The sequence below is a fragment of the Dermacentor variabilis genome, chromosome 11 (assembly GCF_050947875.1).
Source record: "Dermacentor variabilis isolate Ectoservices chromosome 11, ASM5094787v1, whole genome shotgun sequence".
Lineage (NCBI taxonomy): Eukaryota > Metazoa > Arthropoda > Arachnida > Ixodida > Ixodidae > Dermacentor > Dermacentor variabilis.
In genome coordinates, this window is record NC_134578.1 from 19,324,453 (window position 1) to 19,350,781 (window position 26,329).

The following is a 26,329-nucleotide window of genomic DNA, read 5'->3' on the forward strand; positions in this document are numbered from 1 at the left end:
TATGAATTTATCGCGGGCATGCCAGTGCCTTGAGACGCCTGGCGCGTTTCGATTTGGCCACCTCGACAAGCTCAATCGTTTGCAATTAGTAGCGATGTGTGCGTGCCCTCACCGTCGTCTGCACTTCGAAGAACATAGATTGCCCTGAAATTTACAACAATGAAGGCATACCAAGCGCAACAAACAAAACCACAACGTCTGAATCCACAAGCACGAAGATCAGACAAATCCACGCAATTCCCATCATTCCCATGGTAGGTCATGGCTCTAGTATATTGTAGGAAACTATGATTTCAACAGAGCGCCGGAATTGCATCTGGTAATATTTGTCGGGAAACGCTGCGAGAAAGGCGCCAGTCCTGCAGGCAACGCTATAGGGAGTATTCAAGTGACGTCACCTACGCCATACCGTAGTACTATTCACAGCGTCCACTGTGCTGCTGGAGATAAGCGGATTTAGATAACAGACAGGCTTTCACCGTGCTCGCTGTACTACAATATGGCGACCTCGATGACGTTAGTGCGTACCCCGTATAACCTACGCGCTCTGTGGGGTTTGCGCTGCCGATAGTCGAAGCACCTACATAGTCCCCATTGTTCCATTCGCGTTTCACGGCTAGATAACGATCGATACACGATAAGAACTGGGCACGTTTCCCTCTCATTCCCTCATGCAATCTTTGTTACCCTGTTATCTACGGTTATCGTTGCGTTGACGGCTCACGTGCTAAGCGTAACCTTCATCTGAAGTTGCACAGAAACGCGCAAATGTTAACACGAAGCTATGTCACTCAGTACTGCTAATACCTATTGTCGTCCCGTTTCTTCTCCGTGTGCGTTTGTTTGCTAGCATTTTAACGCGATAGCGTTAAGGAGCTCGTGTCGCAGAAAAGCCGGTGTCGTCGGCGTCGGTGTCCGCGGCGTTGGCCGTGAGCGATAAATCACGGCAGGCACTTCGTAAATAAAAATTGGAGGACGCTTAAGCTTCGCCTTCAAGAGTGGAACGCGACAGCGTTCCCGTCGACCCGCCAAGGGGTATTGGGCTACGGCGCAGCGACAACGCGCCCCGCATCGGACGCGGTGAGCGTCAAGCAACGCAGCGTTCGGCGCGACAACGAAATGCGCGCCTCAGCAAGCGACGCACGCCTGAGCCTTCTAAGGTAACACCGCGTTCACTAGAGGCGCTTTTGTACCGCTTTGAAGCATCGAACTCGTGGCTCAGTGGTAACGTCTCCGTCTCACACTCCGGAGACCCTGGTTCGATTCCCACCCAGCCCATCTTGGAAGTTGCTTTTTATTTATGAAGTGCCTGCCGTGATTTATCGCTCACGGCCAACGCCGCGGACGCCGACACCGGCTTTTCTGCGACACGAGCTCCTTAACGCTATCGCGTTAAAAAGCAACTTCCAAGATGGGCTGGGTGGGAATCGAACCAGGGTCTCCGGAGTGTGAGACGGAGACGTTACCACTGAGCCACGAGTTCGATGCTTCAAAGCGGTACAAAAGCGCCTCTAGTGAACGCGGTGTTACCTTAGAAACGAGCTGTTTCTAAGGCTCAGGCGTGCGTCGCTTGCTGAGGCGCACATTTCGTTGTCGCGCCGAACGCTGCGTTGCTCGACGCTCACCGCGTCCGATGCGGGGCGCGTAGTCGCTGCGCCGTAGCCCAATACCCCTTGGCGGGTCGACGGGAACGCTGTCGCGTTCCACTCTTGAAGGCGAAGCTTAAGCGTCCTCCAATTTTTGTTCTCTTTCTCTTTATTTCTTAAATTTATTTTGTTGCAATGAAGCATGCGGGTCCTCCCTGCATGTGTAAATTGTATGTGGTGCGACATTTTAGTGAGTTTCTTATATAGAACTTCAACACTTTTGTAATGATTTCGAGCTGTTTCACCTCTCATTCTTTCTTTCTCCGGAAGGTTACCACCAAAGCGATCAGTTTTAAGAGTTTAACAATCGAAATTCCGTTCTCAGTCAAAGTACGCCTTTCGATTTCTACATCCAGCAATCACGATCAAATAATAGAACACTGCGCGATCAGCCACAGGCGACTGTTAAAGAACACCTGCCATGTTAGGACAACGGAAGTGAAGAAGACATGAGCAAAACAATGCCACTTCGAACTGAGAAGCACGGGACACTTACCGGTTGAGCGGAGCCGCCCTTGAAAAGTCGTTCACGCGACAACTGACAGCGAGGACCGGGCAAAACGAGAAGGCGGCAAGCAGCTTAATGCTCCGTGAAGCACCACAAGGGCGACGAAGCACGACGCGTTCAACTTGAAAACGGCAACTGGCGTAGCGAAACAAGCCGCCTTGTCACGCTTTCCTCCGATGACTTGTAGACGGCCGCTCGATTAGCAACGATCAGGAAGGCCGCGAAAAGCCCGGAGGTCACTGGTCACAACCGCCGATCAAAGAGCTGGTACTTGATCGCCAACGGTCTTGCAAAAGCCGTGCGAAACGTGGCGCAATCACAGTTGCCGGGCGGCTGCTAAAAACTACGTAAAATCGATCTGCGTAGCTTCCAGGGGGTGGCCGCATCAGCTATCACGTGTTGCCGTTTCAAATCCGGAACCGCTCAGAAAGCCACGTCTGTTGCAGTGGGTCATCGCTGTCCCGTTCCTCGCGAGCTTGCCCTGTCCAGCAAGATACAGGCGGGAAAGTGGCGACGGTGGGGTGGCAGGAGTGGTGGGTTATTCAGCTCGATCGTCCCAGTCTAGCAGCAACAGGGAGAAAGCAGCTGCAGTGGCCGCCACTGTCATCAGCTGGGACGTTTCACATCGGGTAATCGAGAAAGCAGGAAAGCCGCGCCGTTCGAAACGAGAACACTTGAGCGCTTGGGGACCAGAGACTGTATATAGCTATAGTACGGCAAAACGTCGAGGCTGTATGAACACGGAGAGTTGCGCGCGCGGAAGCTTTGAGCCAGCACGCTGCTTGGACGGCTTCCGCGCCGCGCGCGTTCCAAGTAGGATTGTGGGACGCCGCAACGTGACTACGGACGGTGTGTGAGAACGCGCGATGGGAGGAAGGGGTGAAAGAGAGAGAGAGCTAGCGCTGCGGCTTGGCTTGGATAGTCGCGGCACGCGCTGCCGCCACACGCGAGGCCAGACAACGGCCTTTCTCCCCTCCCGCCGAACCTCCGTTTTTTCTCTTCCCAGAACCGCCCTCCTGGCCGGCCGCGGCGAGGAGACGGCGGTGCGAAGTACGCACGGCGCGCGTAGTGGACGTACAACCGTACATTGCCTCATTAGTTCCGTGCAGCGGGAACAATCCTGCGAGGCTTGCATAAACGCAGATGCTTGCACGGAAAACAAGGCGCGGGAGGATACGCTTTAGCTCTGTCAGCCCTCCTGTTTCAGACATTGTGTTGGTGAGTCTCGTCAAGCAGTCGTCGAGACTTCTTTCTGTCTTGCCAACCTCAGATTCTATAGTACGGAAACCGAAATAAAACTGACCGATTGATTGGCCAAGGTCCCCGTAACTTTAGCAGTGGTGCACGGAACTACTGAGACAAGAGTCTCGCCCTCGCCCCCTAGCAAAGGGTAGTACGCGCTCCGTGCCTCGTGTTCTTCCTTGGCAGGTCCGCTTGTGTTGGCGGATCGCTTTCACCATCGCCGCAATCACTCCTCGTCTAGAGGCTCGTCTGCTGTCGTTCGCACACGCAGCTCTGTCTCCCTATCAGCTCGTCGGTTAATGCGATAGCACTGTCGTCGCTTAATCAAATCAATGTCGGCGCGCTCACCTCACAAGTACGCTCACTCTCATTTCTCAGGCATGAGCGCGAACACGAGAAGTGAGGGGTGACTAGGAGTGAGTGCAGCGCCGGACAAAAATACTAGCGTCTAAGCGTTCCCAAGTCCCCCGCCTTTTTTTGGCCGACCTAGCCAATCAATACACTACGCAATCAATTTGTAACACAATGACTTGAGCGATAAACTTACTGCCCCTTTCTTTTCGCTTGTGTACGGGCACAGTGTCACCGACAGGGGGCACACATGCCAAATAGGGCTTTCGCCTATCGCCGAATCTGCACTGCTAATGGGCGCTTCAGCCGGGATAACGCTAAGCCTATTCAAATGAGTTTATTGCAATTCCAAATAAGTCATTATACCTTCATGAGAGGTCAGAATAGCTCGGACGTCGCCCATGTGGGATAAGTCCTAGCCATTTTCATCCATCTGGAACGCTAATGTAGGACTCGGAATAAAATCAGATTGGAATAACTTTACGTTATGCCAGTCCCCCTACCTCCTCCCCTCTTCGCTTTAAAGGGAAACTAAATAGAGACATTGCATCAGACTAGACTGATAAGGTATCATTTCAAAACTACATCTGCGTTAATTTTGAGTTAAGAGGAGAAAATGGAGGTCAAACTGGGAACTTTGAACTTCCCGCCGAAACCCTGACGCCGGTACGAGGTGATAAATTTCAAACCACTATTTCGCATTTTGGTCTTTGCGACCCCAGTGGAAGTTCTCAAAACTGCCCATATTCCGCCTTCGGCCCCTTTAAAATACAATGTAGTCTATTTTACCTATAACAACTTGACTAGGCCCCGAGCAAACTCCGTCCAATTTGATGACGTCACAGAGCACTGGCGCGAAAACTTCGAGGCAGCGTCTGGCTTATTAAGCCAGTCGTCAGGATAAGACAGGCTTTTCTTGTATTTTACAAGGATAGTTTGCTGCAACAGCTCAATTATTTTTTTTCTCTTAATGGTCACTTTGATGGAATGGAGTATCAACGAAAATAATACTAACACGAACGAACTGCAGGCAACGGCAGAGGACTTACGTGCCCCACTTCCGCCTATCCGTCGCGAGTTTTTTTTCCCGCGCCGGCAAAGAAAGGTAAAGTGGCCCGTCACGCTTGGCGTGAGTACACTTGATTACTACTACTACTAATAATAATAATAATAACTTCTTTATTTCCATCAGTGATGGAGGAGACTGCGGGTAAAAGTCGCTTTAGAGGCAAGCGACTTGACTAGAGCCCGCAGCCTCGTTTACAAGGCAAACAGCGATTAAACAGGAGATATATATACATAGCAATTGGCTACATGTGAAATATGCACAAAAAATAAACGCAAGAACACAACCCAAACGAATATAACTCGCGTATCGGCTCGTTTCCCTTCGATTAAGTTTTCTCGGCACGACTCGGTAGGCTGGCGCCTACATTAAGTAGACGCTGGCTCGCAAGGCATCTGCGCCCGAACTTGAGCTGCATTCAGAGCCTCAAGGGTGACGTGATTGTGAATGCTATGCATGGCTGCTGCCTCTGTAGGCTGCACCATCGCAGCGTCCTTCGCATTGATCCCATTATCGTGCACGACCTACTTTATTGTCTCCTTCCCTTCTTCCAAAGCTGAACCGGCGTTTAAAGCAGCACATGACGTTACATTTTCGACTGGCCATTGTTTTTTAGAGCGTAAGCTGTCATGGAGCTCATTTCAATAGTTGTTTCGGTTGGCGATGGTGTCCGCCTCAGCTGGTGTCTGTGGCAGCTATCGCCGGGAATGAGAAAAAAAAAAACAGTTCCCGCCGGGCATGAACCCAGGCCCGCTACGTGGGAGTCAGCTACTCTACCAATGAGCTAGGCCAGGGATTTGTTTTTTCTTTATTGCACGGAATTATGAGTAGTGCCATTTTCACACTACGCCGGGGCTTCCTAGTAATCAACGAAAAAAAAAAACCCTGTAAACACGTCCTAGAGCGCGTGCACATTTGCATTGCAGTTGCATATTATTACACTAGGTAGGACGCCATGCTGTCGATGCGCAGGTAGCGGCACAAGGCACCTAAATAAGTTTGAGGAAGAACCTTATATATCATAGCTGCGTCTACTTGTTTCGGGACGTTAAACTACTCAATTTATTTATTCTTTAGGCGCCGTCATGACGTCACGACACAGTGGGTTGCTCCGTTTCTAAACGTTGTAATTGCCGTACGCCAGAGCTGCCATAAGACACGCGTATTTATACAGCACCCTCGTTTATCTTTATTTGTTTTTACGCGCACCGCATTAATAGTTTTCGAAATAGCGCACTCCCCCTTATTAATATGAATATTGAAATATTGACAGACTGGTGAGGAAGTGTTGACTCAATATGCTTTCGATAATGTCTCAAGCGTTACTGAACGTACACAACAATAACTCAACAGTAACCTTGTGGAATCCTTCGCCGCAGTAAAGTCACTGACTAAATGCTGTCGATTTGTTGTCGAATAATATTCAGTATTATTGAGCCCTACTGAGCAATATTGGCATTGAACATCTATGTGCAAAACAAACACAAACGTACATGCGCGCGTTTACATATGCGTTTACATGGGCGTGTACATATATATTGTTTTATTCATCCCAATATTGACTGAATGAGGGTTGGTTACCCACCCCAACAGCGATCTTTAAGGCAAATAAAGTGAAGTGGTCAAGAGACTTGACGTGCCCAAAACACCACGCCCAGCTTGCGTTCTTTTGCACTCCTTCCGAGTTCTTTTGTATACCTTTCTGCGTTGTTTGTGCGCTCGGCGGTTTGAGCTTTGGGTACGTAAAGTGCCCTTTCGGTACCCAAAGCCGTTTGGGATGCTCAAACTCTAAAACTCCCCATTATCTAAACTGAATGCTATCGGCAACGCAAACAAATTATGCTCTTTTTGACGTCACCACGTCGACGGAGCCAAATCAGGCATGCTAACTTTAGTGTGAAATTAAAAGTGTTTCTAACCGCTTCCCAACCTTGATACACTTGCCAAGTGTAATTCTTTCACGTGCGAGGATCGTGTTAGTGAGTTTCCAAAACTACGAAAATATTTGTGCCACGTACTGCCTTTATCGCGTTTTGGCCATCTTTCGTTGCTTTCACTATGCACGTAGGCGGCGCTGGCATTGTGTAAACCAAGATCTCGCTCTCACACTCTCTCTCTCTCATCTCGCTGATAAAAAAAAAGAAGAAAAGTGCGCACCAAGCTCGCGCTTTCGCAACCACTCCTCGGCGCCAGCGTCAAGGCCATAGCGCACGTTTCTTACCTATAGCCGTTGCGACTTGTCGAAAGAGGCCCGCGAGTCACTGTCTGCGTGGTCCGAGAAATTCTCGATAAAGAAGAAAGCAAGAAAGGCTCGGCTGCCACAGCCGTCTTTGACGATCACGCGCGCTATGCGGATGCCGAGGAAAAGACGCTGCGTCCGCAAGATCCGGCTAGGTATGAGGTGTAGGCACATATTTATAGCAGTACGTGAGAATGACAAGTGGAATGATCTAACCTGTTAACCGTTTTCAACGGACATTATAGCTCGGTGGACAAAGTGTACAATCACTGCACTCCACCGGGACGATAACGTATGCGGCAGGAAATTTGGAGGTTATCAAGGAAGTTCGAGAAGCTGGAGAACGTGGAACGAGTCACATAACAAAAAACTATAGGCGTAATATTGAGACCAGGAGACAGAGGTGTAGATTACAGAGCACACGGGGATAGCCGATATTCTACGCGACATTAGGAGGGATAAAATGGAGCTGGGCAGGCCACGAAATGCGTAGGGCAGATAACCGGTGGGCCATTACAGCTACAGGATAGCTGCTAAAGGAAGGGAAGCACAGTCGAGGAAGACAGAACTGGGTGGTATGATTCAATCAGAAAATTCGCGGGCACAGGATGGGGGGTCAGCTAGCGCAAAGTCAGGGGTAATTGGAGATCGTTGGAAGGTATCTTCGTCCTGCAGTGGACATAAAGATAGGCTGACGATGACACCTCAGGTGGCATCGCGAGCCGTTCTCAAACTGTTTTGGATGTGCGAAGACCGTTCACGTACACGTACTGTGTTGTTTGCCAAATGAGCACTTCCTATTAGTTTAGCTTTCTCTCTTGTGTGGTAAGCATTTCAGACAATACGCATGCAGTACCTTCATAAATTTAAAAGCGGCGAAAGCGCGATCCGATCCGGCAACATCTGCGTCACGAACTACGAGTACACGGTGCGCGACCTACAAACAACCTGCAGGACATGACGTCACGAAGATGTGGCGGCGCTGCCATCAAATTCATCATCATCATCATCATCATCCTGGCTACGCCCACTGCAGGGCAAAGGCCTCTCCCATACTACTCGAACTAGCCCGGTCATGCGCTAATTGTGGCAATGTTTTCCCTGCAAACTTCTTAATCTCATCCATCCACCTAACTTTCTGCTGCCCCCTCCTACGCTTCCCTTCTCTTGGAATCAAGTTCGTATCCCCTCATGACCATCGTTTATATTCCCTCCGCACCTTACGTGCAGACTAGCATAAAAAAAAAATCAAACTCTACACTGGGTGTGAATTATCGATGAAGGTAAGCTTAATAATAATGAATTGAGTGGAGCAGGCAAATCGCGAAGTGTCCTCAACCAAAGAATTAAGCTCGGGCCCTTTGACTTCGAACGACGAATGTGACAGAACGAGTGGATGACGTAACAATTAAGCTACCAAGTGACGAAACTGTGTGTCCAATATATGCATATTGATAATTCTAAGATGCGAATGGCACCTAGAAGCAGAACTAGCAGACGCCATTAAAAGTTACGATTGCGAAATCTGAAAGGAAATAGCTCCGACAAGTGCTTCGCATAAGCGTCCCCTGAATTGTATAACAGCTTAATCGAAATTAATCCCAATCACTACACTATGGCCTCAGACTACCGAAATGTTGCACTGAGGCGTCAAATCGGGACTTATACATAACTTAAGAGCGGAACTGTCTGACGATGAGCACTGAGACCACATTTAGATCTACCGCAGCTAGCACTTCCGGCGCGCACTAACTTGCTCAGGCCAACGGAAACGGATGTGACGAAAGCAGTGACACAACTTCCACCAGCGTTAATTTCACGTCCTATCGTTCCCAGACGCACGTTAAAGAACTGCATGAGTGGCCAATGTTAACCGTAACTCCTCCACAACCGCCTCTCTAAGCCGCTGCATTGCCTTGCGACGTAAGTCCCCATCAGTCAAGCAGCGACAGATTATGCACGTCCCTGTACGCTGAGGTGTCACGCCGAGCCTTGCACCATGCAAAAGTGAAACCATCCCTCTAAAGTGATCGATTGATCATGAACCCCTGCTGGCTAACCACAAATCTCACCAAGCGCTAAGTATATGACGGAAAAAGAACGCAAAACATTCGGTCGCCAATTCTTACCACGGGCAGTCGCACTTCGCCGAGTCTGCTTCTCAGAACGCCGACGCCAACCGCAAAAGAGACAACGGCGTTCCAACACAGCACTCATGCACAGCCTGTCACTTCCAAGTCCACTGGCAGCGCAAGCACTTGGGCGAAGAAGACACTTGAAGCGTACTGCAAACCAGATCCGACTACCCCCCGTGCGCCGCCGCCGGAATCAATACGCCGACAGCGTTACATGCACCTGTCAGGTGATTTGACGACGACCGACGCCTGCCGTGGCACCTTCTAACGAGTAAGCGACCGAGCGAAGCGGCTCTTTCGCTTCTCGGTCGGCCGAGTAATGTGATCCGCCAAGCAGGCGAGCGCGCGCGTGCGAAAGCGCAGCTTCAATTTCCCCCTCGCGCCCTCTCCTCCTTTCACCATTTGTTTCTCTCTCTCCCTTCTCTTCAGTTTTCATATCTACATTCTGTGGGAGGCACGTGACGGTTCCCGGCGCTCGTTAGAGTGAACAAATGACAGATATGCAGCAAGAGAGCAAGCAGACGGTGAAGATGAGCAAGTTCAGCAGGCTCGCGTCCGATTGGCTACCTTACACTTGGGGAAAGGGAAATAAAGATAACGAAAAAAGAGGGAGCCAGTGTGAACACGCTCGCCGATACATGTTCGCCCACGCTTTTACAGACGGTTGCGTCACGCAGTCGCCTTCAAGGAACTCAGCGGCGCTTTAGATGTGCAGCGAAAGCTCGACTGAATGAAACTCGATTTAACAAAATGTTCGATTTAGCAAAGTTTCGGTTCCCCGACACACGTTCATGGAGCATAATGCGTTGAAAACGTTGAAGCAGCAAAGTGAACTAATGGAAAAGTGCACAGGTATGCCAGCTTCAAGTTCAGGTAACAGACACCATTAACCTGTTAATAATTTTGCCGCTTTCCGAAGCCACACGGGTCGCGCTCAACGGGTTTGCAGTAGTGTCTGCGATAAGTGCGTATGCAAGCACGTTTCTTTTATCTTGAACAAATTATTTGTGCGTTCGATTTACCGAAGTTCCCGACGTAACTAAAGAATTCCTTTGTCCCGTCGGCTTTTATTAAATGAAGGTTTAAGTCAAGGGTATACTTCGGCCAAGGTGCAAAGATAATCTGAAAACGCTCTGTACTCTAAGCGGCGGACGACACTAGCACGCAGAGAACCTGGTCAGCCGTCGAAGCATGCACAGTGGCACAAAAGGTGCTCTAGAGTAAATTTCGTCCCACCCACAAGAAGACCTCTTCATAGCTTCCGATTACCAATTCACCGAATAAACTTGATCATCATCTTCGTATTATTATCATGATTATTACACGAACTCCACAAAGTCTAGGCAAGCCTGTTTGTCCGGCAGGACGCCGTCTGGTTCATGGGGACGGTAGCGGCTTAAGCATGGGCGGTTACAACAATTTTCGTTGCATTCGCGACAACCCGTTCATGTCGTTTTTCGTCAGAGACATCGGCGGCTTTGCTGATCACATGATGAGTTTCTGACAAAGTCTTGATGACAACGTGGAATTGGCCACCCCGTTCCTCAAGAAGTCCTGTTATAGGTCACCTTAGTTGAGTGCGTGATGCAATCATTGCGTTGCGCACACGAAATTGTGAAAACGCCTTGACTGACTCCTGATTAATTGCAGCAATAGCTCAGCCACCCCGTTCTTAACGTACCACCGGCATAAACTGAAGCTTGGACGGGCTAAGCCATTCGCAACATGTGTTTATAGTAATCACAAAGTACAATGTAGCAGCCGCACCCTAGCCAGCTTTCAAGCCTGCATGGCGTGTCACTAATCCTACATTATGGGGCCAGATTTACACCATGCACTGTTAAAAAAAATGAAGGCAAAGTTGCGAAACGAACCAATGCATTCGGGTCGCTTTGGACTTGTACGCATTTCAATTTATACTAATGATACTTGCAACCTGCTCAGAACCGTGTCGTAGGCGCGATAGAGAAGAAGCCAGAATTAGCCGTTTAAGCGTAACATTACGTTTGTATCTCTGCCGCAAAGTGCCTCAATCCGCAGTTACTGTAGACTTGAACCTCGTTACAACGAAGTTTAATCCGACAGGAAAGGTCCTTCATTACACTCGCTATTTGTTATAAGCATATATTCACCACGCGCTGAAATCGGCGTCTAACATAATACACTAACTTCGTTATAACCGAAGGTCGTTATATCCGAGAAGTCGTTATATCCAGAGTCGTTATATTTGTGATCGTTACGTCAAGGTTCAACGTAATTCGTTCTTTTCCCTCCAATACATATAAGGTCGACGCATTTCGAAAAATAATACCCGCGAGGGGTATGACTTCGAGGTTTCTAAATCGCCATTGTACGGCGCTCCGTATTGAGACACCGCGTCAACCGAAGCGACAGGAAGGAGCTTCCAGTTCGCGCAGGCGGACGCTGGCACCAGATTTACGCAAGCCCGCTCGCAGGCAGACACATTTCCTAGAAGACGCACGCCGCTTGTGATATATATGCCGATGCGGTCTCGCGTATACTGTTTCGCTTGAAGGGCCGAGCGCGACGCGCGTAGGGAATTTATTGGCGTTCGGTCGCAGCACGCAACAAGTCCTGTCACACGTATGCGTGCGTGTACTGCGCGCGCGCGCTCGAACTAAACAAGGACCAAACTCGTAGTTCGATTGTTCCATTTGAATTACGCATTGCCGCGTGCTTTCTTGTCTTGACACAATGTCACGTCTGTCGCACCGTTCACCTGCATCGATCTCTCGCTTTCGAACCACTGCAGAACAAGAAGAAACCTCGGCGACAATTCCGAGGCAATCAATCTCTTGGATGCTGCTTGTTCCCGAATGACTTTTTTTCAAAAAAGTTTCCGCGTACAGTCGAACCCGGATTTATCGAATCTGAAGAGGGTCCAACTGTGCACGCTTACTTGAAATGCGCACGCGACGTTTACACGTCCGCACAACGTCTTCATAAATCAAGTGGCAGGCTCCGGGATGACTTTGACCACCTGCGGTTCTTTGACATGCACCCGATAGCACCGTTACGAGCGTTCTTGCATTCCGCCTCCATCTAAAGGCGGCCGCGACAGGCGAGATTCGAAGCCGCGACATCGTGCTGGGCAGCACGACGCCGTATACAGCCATCAAGCCACCGCCGTGGTTGCGGATGAAAGTTCAATTAAAGGGAAAATACCAGAGCCCTACTTAACATTCCTGTGCAGTTTCAGCGATTAACTTTTCCCTGGTCTGCACTCACGGTTACGCAAACAACCGGCCCGCAAAAAGCTCCGTCGCCTGAATACATCCCGCGTTTAATTCGGGACGCGAAGAGCGGTGGTTCTTGGTGTGGGGTCTCAGTGGCGAGACCTTGAGTTATATATACTGCTTGCCATTAGCCTCCTTTTCTTTTCTGTGCCTTTCGGCATAGCCGTTTCTCTTTCTCCGTGGCTGCGGTCTACTGAGGAAATAAAAAGGAATAATAATGAAAAAAAAAACGTTTGCGTTGTGTCAATTCGTTCCGTGCGTTGTCTTCGGGGAGCGCCTTTAGGAACCAGTTTCCGACGAGAATGCCGCCGCCGAGCCTGCGCGCGCAGGACGTCGCCCGCGGCCTTGGCGTCGCGAAAGGGAGTCGTGACCATTGACGCTTTCGCGCACGATGCAGAGATTCCCGTGCCTTTCTCGTTACAAACGCCGCGTCTGGAAAAAAAAAACACACGGCCCTGGCTGCAGTCTCAAGGAAACCGGATGGCCCACCTCTTAAACGGTCGGGATCCTCATCAACGCGGCATTGTGCCATGCCGGTGGCAGGGGCTTGACTGCTAACTGCGCTGTCATGAAGAAAAAAATGAAGACACCGTCGGCCTTCGAATGAACAGCGAGTGGCGTCATCCGCCAAGTTTATTCCCTTCAGTCATGGTGTGCGCGAGAATGTATACACGGGACTTTGTTCAGTACCAGTCCTGTACGTTAAAGGCAGTAGTGGCAGCATAGAAACGTAAAAAAAAGGCACTGCAGGTCGCACTATATAATTACTAGAGTGTTAATAATGCACGCAGTCCCGTCGTTCCCAAACATAAGAAAACAACCGACAACACAAGAAGCCGATTCGTTTCGCTCTAAATTAAAGAAGAAGGGCGCGATGGAGGGCACGCAGCCATGGTAAACGCTGCTGATTGGTCCATATAGACGAGAGTCGAGACCGCCAACGTAACGAGAACAAGGGATCCGAACGGATCGCTCCTTCACAGTCAGTGAACAAGGAGTGTTAGCAACAGGAGATCCGCACTGATCTCGACGCATCAGTTTGCTTTCACTATAAGCTTAGTGACCGGCATCATATAACAAATTTACCTGCTCAGGCTGGTTTAAGGGCCCATTGGGAAGGTCAATTGAATGGCTAATGCCAGTATAACAACAAGCCATTGCTTCATGCACCACTTGTAGCACCACGTTGCGTCAAGAGAAGTGACAGCGCTATGCTGGCCCGCGTATCACAAGCGCCAGAAGCACATTTATAGGGACAAACCATCTATTGTTAGCGCGGCTCTTTTCTCTTATGTCCTCGTACGTCGCGTAAGTACCTTACAAAATGTCTCCTCTACTGGTTCCTCTAACAGTCCTTGGGGGCTGTGTAAGCGACCGTCTATACGTTGCTTCGCATATGGTCGTTGAGAACCAAGTTCCGACGCTCATTCACAACAACCTCAGCCCTGCAGTTTATACGTTCTCCTCAGAAGGAAATCTTAATATTCCGCCTGCATGCGAGGTGCGGTTGGCTCTCAAGAAACCGCGGTTTTATTGCTTTGCATGTGCAGGGGTAGATGACTATACAGCCATCATCATCATCATCATCATTATCATCATCACCACCGCCATTATCAACCTACGAGAGCGAATCAGAAAGTCTTTGGGGGGCCCGTGTTTTGTTTAAGCCAACTGTAAATACGAAGTCAACATATCCATTCCCAGCGGTGGACTTTCCTTGGACTTGCCCGGCCTCATCTGGCAGTAGGTGCACGGCTCTGCGGTGCTGCCTGTTGTTGAAGATGGCAGTTGTACTTCACACATCCACGGCGTACGAGCAATGAAGTGTGATTCGTTTTCTGCAGAGCAAGGGACGAACGCCCATCTAAATCTATAGGGAAATGTGAGAGAGGTATTTATTATGAGAGATAAGCGGTGAGGTCGGCCTGAATCAGTGTTCTGACCTGCTACTCGGCGTTGGGGCATGGGGAAAGGGTGTAGAAAGAAAGAATAGAGAATACGTTGATTACGAGGGTGAAGACGGTGGTGAAAATCTTGCACCCTCCAAGACTCTTGAAAGTCTCTTGTCCAGTCCGCTCACATACAAAAATTTGTTGAGAGCCTTCAAACAATCAGGCCGATGACGAGGATCAGGCGAAGGTCCCAATAGAAACTTTTTAATCAATGATGCAGGGACAAATTTTGACGATATGTCTGTCAGTGATTTTCTCTGTACATCAAATTACAGCTTACGTACAGGGAAAGGTGCCTCGCTTTCTGAAGTGTGAGGTGGAGGTTTTGCGAGTTTGGAAAAGGCCGTCAAGACTTCCATGACAACGAGCGTTCGGGGAGGCCGCGTGCGTCGCTGAATGACGACAGGGGCATCTCAAATGCAGTGCTGCAATGGGACAAATGTCTAAACCGGTGTGGGGACTATGTGGATAAATAGTGTAAGGTACGTAGAGTACGTGTGTTTGTAATTACATGTATGTACCTTAACTTGGCTCATAAAATAAGGGCAAAGACTTTCTGATCCGCCCTCACAATATAGGTCAACTGCCAGACGAAGGGTTCTCCCCAATTCCACAACAAAAAATAAAATTCTCGCAGAAACCCAAATGGGAGTTACACGTCTAATCATGCGTAAGCATTGTGCCACTTGCTTATCTTCACGCAGCCCGGTGTCGTCATAAATGTTATGAAACTTGATCCGACCAGCATAAACGACAGGGCTGCGGCGACACGCACTACTGCGGACGGCGGCGCAACGTGAATTGATGACGCAAGCAAACTACTGCAGGTGGCGGAGCCAGGTGCGCTGATTACGTTCCGATCATTATAGGCCATTTGCGCTCGCGCCTGGTTCCACCTCGTCGAACCATTATCAAGCGTGATCAACCGTACCCCGGGCCTTATCTTGAAAGGGATCTGCGATGTGGACAGAGTGCGCCGAGAGCTGATAGCTTCGTGTGCGCTGTGTTCTCGACGCTTTCATCTACGTGAAGGGCGGACGGACAGACAGACGGATTTCCTCGTTGGGTAAGCGCAGAAAGGCTTACGCATTTAAAAAATAAAACATGTATAATCAAATTGAGCGCGAGTCGCGAATAGATTTGCACATTCGAGCACCAGCGACAACCCGTCGACTACTCTGTAATCGAAGGTGAGATGCACGTATAAATACCAGATCGACTTGAGTCGTGAGATTAGATTCGATCGTTCCTGTACATAAGGTGTACATCAGGTGATAAAACTGAAATGTTTCACTATCGTCCTATTTCTATTCCCTCCTCGATTTGTAAAGATGTTGAGAAGTATTTTGTAGGCCCCTAAATATTTATATAGAAAATTTTAATTTGTTGAAATCTTGTGAATTTAGATTTTTTCGCTGGAAGTTCCACTAACTTAGCTTTAATACCCCAAACCGACTACCCTCGTCCCTCTACTGGTACTGGTAACATCGTAGGTTCGGCATTTCTGGACTTTCCTAAAGCTTTTGATACAATTTTGTACCATGACAGACTTTTTACCAAGCCTGGGAATAACCGATCCAACACTAAAACTCCTAAAACGTTACCTGCACGATAGAGAACACTCAGTTCTTTTTCAGGACGTACTTAGTTTGATACTAAAGTTATTAATCAGGGTGTATCACAAGGCTTCCATACTAGGTCCCTTACTATATTCCGTTTATATTAACGATTTACCCACGTGTCTTCATTATTGCGCGTGCTATACGGAGACGATAGCCCCATTTTCTTATCTAACAAATCTTTAACAACCTTAATCTTCAAACTAAACAATGAGCTTGAGCAAATTGTCGCATGGCGTTTTTCTAATGATTTAATCATCAATCTTGCCAAAACGAAATTCACGATTTTCCGAACAAGCCAATGGATACTTTCCGGCATGCCTGATATAACTATAGATGGTCATCACATTTCCATCTCAGACTGTGTATAATCTTTCGGCATCAAATTAGATTCCAAATTAGTTTTTTCGACACACTGCATTCATTAAGCGAAAGTGTACTTTCGGCGTAAAAGCCTTGATCAAATCAAGATGATATTTTTCGAAGGACGCGTTAATAGCATTATACTTTGCTTTCATTCCCACTCACATCAATTACGGCATTGTTTCCAGGGGAAATAGACATTACTGTCCTATCTCGTCAATTCAGCGCTTACAGAACAAAGGAATATGCCTTATCACTAACAGCGTTTTTTATCACGATTGCTACTGTTACTTCGCGAGAACCTTCTTCTCGTACCGAGTTTGTTCAGCAATCATCTGACAATTTTGTTTTGTAAATTACTTTCTAAACGAATTAATTAATTCTAGGAATCTTATAGATAAGAGTAATACCAATTTAGCACGTAACTCCAATTGTCTACTGCCCATGGTTCATTCTAACCATGGAAAGATGACATCGTCATTCACGGTTATAAAGGTATGGAACGGTTTACCTGACTCCATCAAATCTTCACCATCCTTTCATGCGTTTAAGCATGCCCTTAAGCATCTTTATATTAGTTTACATCGTTCATTATACCATACTTGCCATTTGTACGTATCTACAGTATCTTATGTTCTACGCCATTGTATACGGACAAGTGTGTTTCGTTTGTTCACTTTTTTTACACTGTATTTCACGCGATTGTGCGTGTTATTTATTTTAACTAGCTTGCTGACGTTTCGTACGTCTCAATTTTTTTTATTATTAACAGAGAGTCCCATTGCAGTGTTTGACAATGGGACCCACGTCTGTATGACATCTGTAACCAATTCTCTGTATGTGAAGGTTAATAAACAAAAACTGAACGACGATCTTGCTCGCCGCTATCAGTGTGACTTGAGATTTCCGGGTATTTGTGGACAGAAGCTACCCCGAACTAAGACTCAGAAGTAAAATGGCATATCCGGGTGGTCGTTTCAGTGCTCTCTGGCAGCGCTATACAAAGAGCATGTAAACGAGCAACTAAGAGCAATTACTGCCTGCGTAAGCGGGCCCCCACTGATAAGGAAGCAGGATCACCACTTCCGTATACTTGGTCGTTCTCGTGAAGCCGCTTTAAATCAGTTTTTTTGAAACGGAGCGGAAACGGAACGGAGCGGAATTGAGCGGAATGAAGAGGAACTGAGCGGAATTGAGCGGAGTCTATAGAATGGAGCGGAGCTTCCAAGTGCGCGTGTGCGCGCGACCGAACTCACTTACGTGACACTAATGCCCCTTTAACGGGCATACAAAAAAAACAATGAGACGAGGTCGTGCGGATAGATAAAGCAACGCAGGGTCGCACGTGCTTCCTTGACTTTGTGTTTATAATTTCTCTCACTGCCTCACTCATAGCCGCGAACACAGCGCAAAAGTAGGACCAGGCATTCTCAGGACGGGCGCCAAGGTGTCGTAAAAGCAGACGAAATAAAAAAGGAAAGTTTATAAACAATACAACGCCACGCGAAACGTCGCAACTATATATACGGGCACGCGTGGCACCGGCACGCTGGCGCAACCCACACCCGGAAAAAGGAAGTGATGCCGGTGCCCCATGCGGCCCGACGCAGTCCCCGCTTCACTCTTGCCCTTCCACAATACACGCTTTAAGACGCTGCCGCCTGGCGCCTAATGACACAACGCTTGACCCGCACTGATGGTCAGTGCTATAAGCGGCAGTGGTGCAGCTGTATAAGCTGCGGAGCGACCCCCCGAAGGGAGCAATGCACTCCCGCAGTGGGGATGGCTAAAAGCGGAACAGCGCCTTCTCGAGATATTTCTTTCAGTTATTATTAATTTTTTTTTTGTTCTGTTTCGAGCGCCACGCTGATGCACGGGAAAACGCTATACAGGAAGACCGCAGAGAGGACACTAACATCGCGCTCGGGCCTGCGTGAAGTTGCGCGGTCGTATAGGGCCAGACGACGGAAGTGTCCACACGCTCGATGTAAATCGGAATGAAAAAGAAAAACAGAGGGGAGCCCCGAATAAACGCCGAAGGAACGGCCTTCTGACAGGCGGGCTTGCGTTCCGCACTGACGGGCCAACAACTCGTGCGCTAGTCGTTGTCGGCACGATAAACTACCTATTCACGCATACACCTTTACCTTCCATTTTATGAGTTATTTGCAGTTATATCATCATCATCATCATCATCATCATCATCATCATCATCATCATCATCATCATCAGCCTGGTTACGCCCACTGCAGGGCAAAGGCCTCTCCCATACTTCTCCAACAGTTATATAGGTTAGCTCAAATGTTCCAGCGCTAACACGGTATAGAAGAGGGTCCGTTTTCGTCAAGCTGTTCTCCGAGAAATAAACTAAATCTCGCTTACTTTTTTCATCCACCGAAGATAACAAATACGTACATAACGAATGCACCACAAAAGTTCGTTATGGGCGAGTTTGGGTATACAAAAGTACCCCGTATATCAAACCACCTTTAGAGCGTAATCCACTTCGCTATGAACGAATCCCACTGTGTAACCGACTTCGTTCGATAGTTCTACGTTTCTCGCTAAGCTGCGCGCCGGCAAAACTGGCACGCGCATGCGCGCGCATGTGTGTGCGTGCGAGCGGGGCGCGTGTTCTGGAGGATTTTTCACTTCCCTCGCTTGCTCGTTCGTTTTGTTTTCTTTAAAGAGAAGCAGCCATTTTCAGTGTGGAGAGCCATAATAACCGTACAAACAGCTATCGCTGTTAAAACACACACACACACGTTTAGTGAGAAAGTTTCACACCCGCCGCGGTAGTTCGGCGACTGAGCTCAAAGGTCGCGGGTTCAATCCCGACCGCAGCTGCCGCATTTCGAATGCAGCGTAACGTACAAAAACGCTCGCGTGCTTAGATTTAGGCGCACGTTAAAGAATCTCAGGTGGCCAAAATTAATCCCGAGTCTCCCACTACGGCGTGGTCGCTAACCGTACCGTTGTTCTGACACGTAAATTTGACAGCTAAGAACCCGGAAGTTAATGTTTTTTTTCCTCACAAGTTTCGCAGGAGACGTGCTTTTCGCGCTACGTTCAAAAAGTCAGTCGATATGTCCTCGAAGCTCAGAAAGCCGCGATTCCTTCGCTTGCGCTTTGTGGCCGGCAGCTGCGTCGGCTGGAGCGGCGAGTTTTCCTACTTCGAAGCAGCGTCGCGAGAAAGCGGAACGAAATAAAAAAAAAAGGGAGAGAGAAAGAGAGAATACGAACAACGTCGGAGCAAGCAACGCTTGGTGATTTACAACGCCCGCGTTCAATTACGAAACGCTCCTTACTTCTCGGGGAAAACTCACGTAACACGTTGAACATATAAAGCCCTTACGCGTGGGTTTGTGAAAGTACACATATATCTTTCGTGCCCCCTGTCAACATAATTCTTCGAGCTCCTATTCTACCTCCCCCCTATCGCCTGGGTACACACTTTTCAAGTTGAAAAAGGCACTGGCGCGACACTTCCGACTCGTTCTTTTTTTTTCTTTCCTTTTCGTTAAATGAAGATTCACACGATCTAAACATTAGAAAAAAGAAATGCAAGCGGCGTAGCACCCTGAATATTTTTACTCATTTCTGCGCACAAGTTTCGGTTTCGTTAACGAGGAGGTTGGACGCGTCATCACGTCACGCGTTGTCTCTCATCCCTAGCGCTGCTATCGCGTCACACGGCAAACCAGCAAGACCAACGCAACACGTTAGCAATCGTACGACCAGCTCTCTCCACACGAGTCGACGACCATTGCCTGTTAATGAAAGTATGCGTTACTCTCTATGTGCGCCAAGAGTACTATGAAGCACATGAATTTAAGCATAGTTAAAATTAAAGTAAAATTATTTAGAGACGAGGGTAGAACTGGCATAGGCTTTATAATTGTAACACAGGAAGCGGGAAAATAAAAGCGCACGAAAAGACATGCAACTTGGCCACCGGCGATGGGAAGCGAACCCACGACCCCGGCATGGAGCGTTCGTTGCTCTACCACTTTAGTTACATATAAGCCACCTAAATATTTTGTCTATAATGGAGATTGGAAGTTAAAACAGCACGAAAAAAGTGGGATAAAGCTAGACGTAAATAAAGGACCACAGATATTTAAAATCAAGTTAATAGAGCGCTGTTGTTGTGCAGTGGTGTACCGAGGAATCTTATTTCGGGGAGGGGGGTGGGCACGTTCAACGGGCTGTGGCAAGTGCCAATTGTGCCCACCCCCCTCCCCTTTTACACCCCTGGTGATGTGTCTCTGCGTTCGTCTTTTCGCGTTGTTTAATTTGCACCGTAGTGTCGCGCCAACTTGCCCTAGAGAAGCGCCCAACAGGTTGACGCCAGTGAAAACACCTCTTGCTGTAGCAGAGAATAGCGAGCTCACGGGGGCTGATGACAGCCTGAGTGATCGTTTCCGGCGACCGGTTTCCATTACCAGCTGTCGCGCACCCGATCCCACAAGAGTCCCGTCAAAACAGCTTTGTTTTGGCGCCTATAAGTCGTCGTCTCCACGTCGTATCTCTGCTCTATGAAAAAAAAAAAAGTGTTCCAAAAGCCAGGGGAACTCATACTTCAACGTGTTGCTATCACTGGCTTTACTCAAGAATAAAATTTAACAAGAACACAGGCGTTTCGCTACCTATGCGGATCGATGCCACCCGAAGAGGTAGCGAAACGTCTATATATTGCTCGTGGTGTGCCCTGAGTATGCGCGCGAAAGACTGATAATGGCAGCTACCCTGAGACATTATACAATAGACCACTGTCGGAGGATCTCTTGCTAGGCGCATCGCCAGCAAGAGATCGACGATGGGGACAATGCGTGCTCTTTCACATAACTTAGGCGACACCATGGGCCTGGACTCACGCTTGTGATAACAGTTATGCAATGTGTCCTTCCCTTCGTTCCTCCCAGTATCATCTTCGATTGTGAACCTTTTTCTTCCGCTCTTCCCCTTCCCTTATGTAGAGTAGCAGGCCAGATGCTCCCATTTTCCGGCCGACCTCTCTACATTTTCCAATCATTAACCTACTTCTCTTATTGTTGAGTAAAGCCAGTGATAACAACACGTTGCAGTGTTTCTGCCCTATGTTTATGTTTAAAAAGAAAACTGATCACACGCTTTACACGTATCGAAGCAAGAGACGGGACAGACTCACAGGAAGGGAAGAGCAGACGACCGCCCGCGGCTGGCGACCAAGGAGCGAGCCACTCGCATAAGACGACCGCTGGGTCGTTGCCGTTGGGTGACGAGCCCGTCGCCCATCGGAAATCCCTCGCGATTGATGCCCTTCCCGTCTCCACGCACCGACGTCGCGCCGTAAATTAAGCGCCGGCGTATACAGACGTCCTGCGCTGCTGATTGGTTCGGCATATTAGGCTTGTGACGGCAGTCGCACGACTGAAAAATCGAGAAGCCCCGAGCGATTGCGACTATCGCACGACCTCTGCGAGTGGTCGGTTGTGAACAAGCCCATAATTAATTATATCACAATTTTTTTTTTAGCCCTCTCGCCCTCGCACCGTACATTTCACCACCGGCAAGAAGAGCGCGTTGCACAGATAATTTTCATCAAGCGTCGCCCGCCCCAAAGTGAGCACTGTCACTTTTTCCTTTTTTCCCCTCGTGTAGTTGACTGGAACGGCCTCCCTTATGACATCGCCGCCATCACCAGTTCATCTGCATTCACGGAAGAAATGTCAGCGATTCTCTCGCCTTAATGTTGTTTGAACTATTGTTGTAATACCGGCCCTTATGTAATACCCCCGTGTGGGGTCCTTATAGGGAAATAAATAAAGAATATGACGAATAGTTGTCGAAGCAGCGATGTCATTGGGAAGTCAAAATTTCGACAAGGGTACTTCGTCAGGGCATTTGTCTACACCTGGCGATGGCACTAGTCCGCTTGCCCAAACGTTGGCTCTCCGGGTACATCCCCTGTTCAACCGCTGTTGAGCTCTCATAAAGGCTTGCAAAATGCTTTCGCGGGGTAACATCCGCGTCAATCGGGGGATGCTATACTGCAAATAGTTCTGCGAAAGCCGTTTCTAACGCCTGCGTCCCCTTCAGACAGGCTTTCTCTTATGAGTTTAGTTCTTTTCGGTCCTTGCCTGAAACCTCTTTTGAGCCTACAGGACAAAGGGCCTGCGTACTATATACTCTATGTATACTGCTGTGAGTTGTATCTCTCTCCGCTGCCTTGAGTAGCGCGTTTTCGACGAATTGACTTCAGTCCACGATCGGCAAGTGAGATATAGTTTGACCCATTCAGTCAAGCGGCTTTTTGTCTTCTCAAACTGTACGGAAATCAACGGCTGAACAAAAGACTTTCCAAGATCAGGAGAAGACGCGCCTTGCCGTGTACAGGCCGTATTTCTGAATTGCCAGCCAACCTCCTTGTGCAAAAAGGCGACAGGCTGCTTAAAACCTTTAGACGAGAACAGCTCTCCAGGCACAACTGCGTTGCTTAAGTGCGCGGATAGAGTCGACGCGAGTGAATATGCCAATGCGTCCCAGACGGTGTATACATGAAGGTATAGGGAGGTATAAATGTTTCCTGATATGAATAATGCCTACAGTTGCGACGATTGCGTTCACAAACCATGGCGTATGAAGCTAGACAAAAAAATAAACGTAGAAAAAGAAAACTAGGAAAAGGACGGCAGTGAAAAAGGAAAGCGGAACAAATAAATGTCGAATATGGAACGGAGAATTACAAATAAAAGTTACCCAAATGCCTGGTCGGGCGCCTAAGGGGGTATTATTGCGTACGCTTGGGAATTTTAGTTACTTAAAGACTTAAGCGATTTTCACAGAACTTCTGATATTCCGCAATTTGACTGTAAAATGTTGCAACAAAAGAAAAAGGAAGAAAAACGCTTTATCTTTACTCCACAGTTGAAAAAAATCTCAGGCCTGCGCGGCACCCGCAGCACAGTAACAGCGTAATCTGGAGGAACGAATCCATAAGAGCTCTTATTTTCGCCACCACGCACCATACAGGGTCTTCGTGGCGAAGTCTCTTCGCGCCGTTTTCACGAGAACGATCTGAATTATCGTCCCGACATCGACGGCGAGCTGCGGCTTGTGCTGCTCTCTGCACAGAGGTCCACTGAGCCCGACGTTTCCTTGTTGCAGCCACACGCATAGCGCTACAATTCGCTTCTTCAGCAGCGGTTCGTACCTTGCGAGGAAGCGCCATGACGTGTACCGAACAGTAAACACAGGTCTTGTCTTGTACCCAAATACTGGCGAAAACCCACCACGGGCGAATGGTCAAGAAGCAGGCGCTTTCAAATATACCCAGACTGCGTGGCACCATGCATGTCACATCCCTTGACCCACGGCACGGTACGTTGCTGTTGATGATGATGATAATGATGATGGTAATGATTGTTCATTGGCCTACCTTTCGAAACGGGGTGGTGACAAATAACCAACTGGCCGCTCGGGTTAACCAGGTCCAGCTAGATATGCAGCATGCAACTGCTATATGCAACTGCTACGTGTCGGCACACTTGGTGGAATATATCGGAACCGCAATGCAAATTTTGTACGTATCGACGCTATGCGGCGCGCATGTCATATCGCAAGGCAAGTGGCCCGATGCGGTGGCAATGATGATCGTAATGATTCAATGGCTGTCCCTATGAAACGCGGCAGCGACATGGTCACCTAGCCAGCTTGATATAACCAGGGTTTTCGTAAGTGTGCGCCTTCGTTTCTTCAACTATATATATATATATATATATATATATATATATATATATATAGCATTATTGTATACATCTCCTTAAACAGTTTTTTTCTTCAAACCTTCTTTAACTGCCTTGTACCACTAGCTGAGCATCTCGTACATGGCCGTCTACCTAGTGTAATAATATGTAAGTGCAAAGCAAAATGTGCACATATCGACGCTACACGGCGGGCATGTCCCGTCGAGTTCGTCCTCAAGCGCTATAGGACACGTTTAGAGGGCATTTTTTCCGCTGTATATTAGGAAGCCCCAGGCGTGGCTCCCTTTTATTTTTGTCACGACAAACTTTGCTCAAGAACTGCCGTTATGGGGTTTCCTAAAAGAACTCATCGACACTACTTATTATTTAAAAGCCAGATTCACTCCAGAATATTTGTTTACCGTTGATCGAACGTCGCTAAATACCGCACTTATACATAACGTTTTCCCTGAACCTATGTATCGAAAGCCGTATCTGTCTATTTGGTGAAGGTGTTCTTAGCCGTGTCCGTAGAATGTGTATTACGCCCGCTGCGAAAACATTTTTCTTTAATCTGCACACTTCCACCCTGCCAGTTAAAACATGGCTTCAGGAGAAAGGTTTATATGTGCCCCGGAATACAAATTGTAGACTTTGCAATTTATCAGAGCCTCCCGCCTTTATTCTCTGCCGAGAGGTATTAGTTTTTTGGGAAATTTTACAAACTGTCCAAAAAAGACCTTCCCCTCACATATTATGGTATCCAGTACCTTTTTTTCAAGAAGACAGCCATTAATTCACCGTATGATTTGTTTACGTTATTAGGGCTCTATTCGTTACTTACTTAACACCCTTAAAATGGGATAGGAGTTAACTCGGTGTAATGAGGGTGTAATAACGCCTTTTGGGGTGCAATCGTTACTTTACACCCTTAACATAGAATGGGAGTTAACTCGCTGTAGTGAGAGTGAGTTACACCTTTCAGGGGTGCAATTACACCCCGATTACACTGAGTTAACTCCTATTCCACTTTAAGGGTGTCATTTACAGCGCAGTACAGGCAATCGCGCTCGAAATGCACGAAACGTAGAATCCTCACCGCTCGCCAGTGAAGTCGCGAGAGCACGTCGCCTTCTCGACGTTTTCTTTTTTTCTCCTTTTCACTCACACTCGTCGTCGGATAAGGGGACACGAACACATTGTTATACGCGTTCTCCACGCGCGCTCAGGGAGACAAGATGAAAGGGGCCCTGCGACGATCGGTACGCGCCTTCCTATTCCGCGGCCTCAGGCGTGGAACAAGAAAGGCACTCGCCGGCTACACCCCTCATATGACTGCCGGGTGTCGCGCCTGACGAGTTTATTGCGCCTCGCAACGACGTTCCGTCGTGATCCAGTTAGCCCGCAAGAAAGAAAGTGATGGCACGCTGGGCGACCGCGCCGGAACTGACATCGCAGCTGCCGTCTCAGCGAAGCGCGGGCCACGACTCAGCCGTTATTGCGCGTATGCGTGTGAAACCCATCAGGCAATGCGAAGGCGAACAACTAGATTGCCTCCAAGAGGCTGCGGTGATTGAACACGCGAGCGCCCCCCCGCACGAAAGAGTTCCGTGGGGCTAAAGTTTCAACGAGAGAGAGACTCGTCACGCATATAGTTACTTGCGTGAGGGGCACGGAGACGATTTACCAAGTGTTTGCGAGGAGGAGCAGGCCGGCTAGAGATGAAGATGGTGACCAGATTTTGCGGCGATGCCTTCCGCTCGATTCTGTGCCACTCTTACCATCCACCGTTCGCGGCCGGCTAATCTCCGTTGACAACGCTATTAAATAGAATGTGCATTCCTCCACTTCATCCATGACAAAGCAGCCAGAGCATCGCTCTAACCACTAGCGAATAGCTAAGAGTGACAAAACGAATATCATCGGAGAAAGGAATCGCTACAAAATCTCGGCCACAAACCGGGATTATGGATCGATTAGATTCCAACGCTATTCCTTTTCGCGCTTGGTCATTGCAAGGGGATCGAAGGATGCCTACGTCAATATTATCACCGGGATCGATCAGCTGGAAACTGTAGATGATAAGAAATGTAATCGAGCAACGGAAATCCTTACGTTACGCCCACCCGGTACACCTGTTACTTATCACACGGCGCGCCGAGTGACCGATTCCAGCGATAACAGAGGTGTCGGAAGTGGACAACGGAAGTGGACAACGGCGCGG

The 26,329-nt window shown here is 48.4% G+C and overlaps 1 protein-coding gene across 3 annotated transcripts in view; it reads right to left on the minus strand.

The window, feature by feature from the left end:
- LOC142564273 (4-galactosyl-N-acetylglucosaminide 3-alpha-L-fucosyltransferase FUT6-like) overlaps window positions 1-26,329 on the minus strand; it is a 61,639-nt gene that overhangs the window by 21,722 nt on the left and 13,588 nt on the right. Inside the window, exon 1 of one of the 3 annotated variants that reach the window (XM_075675214.1) lies at window positions 9,182-9,485. The exons of 1 other annotated variant lie outside the window; for it this stretch is intronic. The gene's annotated coding sequence lies outside the window, so the exon portion shown is untranslated. Of the gene's footprint in view, window positions 1-2,142; window positions 2,997-9,181; window positions 9,486-26,329 lie in introns of those variants that run through there. One more of the 3 variants, XM_075675212.1, reaches the window with a different exon arrangement.